The sequence below is a fragment of the Nyctibius grandis genome, chromosome 14, assembly GCF_013368605.1.
Source record: "Nyctibius grandis isolate bNycGra1 chromosome 14, bNycGra1.pri, whole genome shotgun sequence".
Classification (NCBI taxonomy): Eukaryota; Metazoa; Chordata; class Aves; order Nyctibiiformes; family Nyctibiidae; genus Nyctibius; species Nyctibius grandis.
Genome location: NC_090671.1, coordinates 14756924 through 14759251, shown reverse-complemented (window position 1 = coordinate 14759251; position 2328 = coordinate 14756924).

The following is a 2328-nucleotide window of genomic DNA, read 5'->3' as shown; positions in this document are numbered from 1 at the left end:
CGCCCCCCCCGGGCCGCGCAGCAGCAGCGGCGGCGCCCGCCCGGCCCCGCGCCCCGCCGGCGGCCCGCCCCGCCCCGTGCGCGGCCAGCGTGCGGCGGCTCCCGGCGCTCTGCCCCCGGGGCGGCGGAGGTGGGGGGGGGGGGGCGAGAAAAATATCCGGGAAAAAAAAAAATTAAATAAAATTAAAATAAAATAACGCCCGCGCGGACGGGCTCCGGCGGCGCGGGGGCTCCCGGGGGCATCACACCGCGGGTCCTCCGGTTCCTTTGTGCGGCGGCGATCGGTGCCCGCCGGCCCGTGGCGCAGCGGCGGGGTGTGCGGGGAAGAGGGTCAGCCGCGGCTCAGCGCTCCGGGGCGGCGGGGCCGGGGGCCGGGGGGGTTGTTCCCGGTGGCGGGGCGGGGCGCGGCCCCTCGGCGCTGCCTCCCGCCCGGCGCGCGGCTGCGGCGGCACTGAGCGCCCCGCGCGGGGCCCGGCGGCCGCACGCGGCTCGGCCCCGCCCCCGGCGCGTTACCAAGGGGACGCCGCCGCGCGTCCTGCGGGGGAGGGGGCGGGGCCGCCCCGGCACGCGCGCCCCTCTTTCGCGGGAAAATTCGAACCGGCGGCGGGCAGGCGGCACCGCCCGCGGGCGCGAGGCGGGACTGCGCTTCCCGGCGTGCCCCGCGCGCCGCCGCGGGGCGTGATGGGAGCTGTAGTCCCGCCGCCGCCTCCGGGGCGGGAGGGTTTCCCCGGCTGGGCCGTGGGCCTGGTGGGGACCCCCCCCCGGGGGCACGGGGACGGCTCCTCTGCCACGGCTCCAGCCAGCTGATGGTCCCCGCCCGCCCGCCAGCGCTCCCCGGGGAGCTGGTGCCCGCCATGGGTACCCCCAGGCCTGTGTGGTCCGAGCGAGCGGTGCCACCGCCGGGTCTGCCCTCGTTAGCGCGAGGCCTGGAGTCCCTCATTCCTTCCCCAGACCTGGTGTGTCACAGAATCACAGAATCAACCAGGTTGGAAGAGACCTCAGGGATCATTGAGTCCAACCGTGCCCCTGCCGTGGGCTGCGGCTGCGGAGAGAGGCCTTCGAGAAGCAGCCCGTTCACTCGTGCCCATAATAAGGGCGAGGAGCCCTCCACACGTGCACACGCCGCTCCCCGCTGCCGAGCCCCCCGGAGCAGCCCGGCGCGTGCCCACGGGGCTGGCCGCCCTCCTGCCTCCCTCCTCCCTGGCTCCTTCCTTGCAGCACTGAGCTTTGAGGGATTTGGGGGCTGTTTGGGTGCTTCTTGGGGCCTTTCCAGCTCCTGAGTCCAGGACGGCTCCTCAGGTATCCAGGGCCTCGAGGGTGCAGGAGGAGAGCTGAAACGCCGGGGCCGTTCTGGGAGACTGGGTATCTCCGAACGTGGGGAGATGCTCCAGTCACCACTTCAGACCCAGCGAGCATTCAAGGTTGAGAAATTAAAATAATAGCTAGATATGCTTTCAGGAGAGCGATTCCTCCGTGTAATTATAACACGTATTATCCTCCCTATGAAAATACATTATATTGAATAAATTCCCTCTTTGAGCAGGGCTGTTCACACTATTCATTTGTTTCAGTTCAGACTGTTTTAGCTCACATATCTGGCAGGTTCTTGTGCAGCTTTGTACGTTCGCTGCAGCTTATTTATCTGCTTTCTGCGTTGCAATATAGGCCAGCGATAAGAATAAAAGCATTATAGATTTGTGAACGGCACTTAGATTTTTCAAAGGTAATTTAATCAAAGCTATTAGTAAGTCAGGAAGAAAGATTGCTTTTTATTGGGCACAAAAAAAAGGAGCCCTCATTCTTCTCAGGAAATGTTTTAACCACCTGAAGTCACTCACAAGGACTTGAAAGGGTGACGGCGGTTTTGCCGGGGAAGAGATTCATCCTGAAATAGCAAACTTCAAAAGGTGGGTGTTTCGGCACTGCCTTCAAGAAGACACTGTTAAGCAGTTCTGACCTCCCCATTTACATCCTTCTTTTTTTTTTTCTTAAGACTTTGCAGAGGAGAAACACTTTTGTGATTCAGGGAACCCGTGAATACTTTGCCGGAACATAAATTTCACCCGGCGATGTTGGGAACACAAGGAGAGCCTTAATCTGCTAATGAATGAGCTCTGCAAAGTGAGACCGGCTCCGCTTCCACGTCCAGAGGGATTGAATTGCAAAAAGGAAGCGGGCAGCCCTCGAGGAGAGAGAGAGAGTTTTAAAAGTCCTTCTGCTTTAGCACGAATAAATAATGCATCGGCCTGATCGGGGGTGGCGGCGGGGAAGTCCTTCCTCTGCGGCACCGGGGAGCCCACCCCGTATTGTAACCGCTGATCTTTAAGAC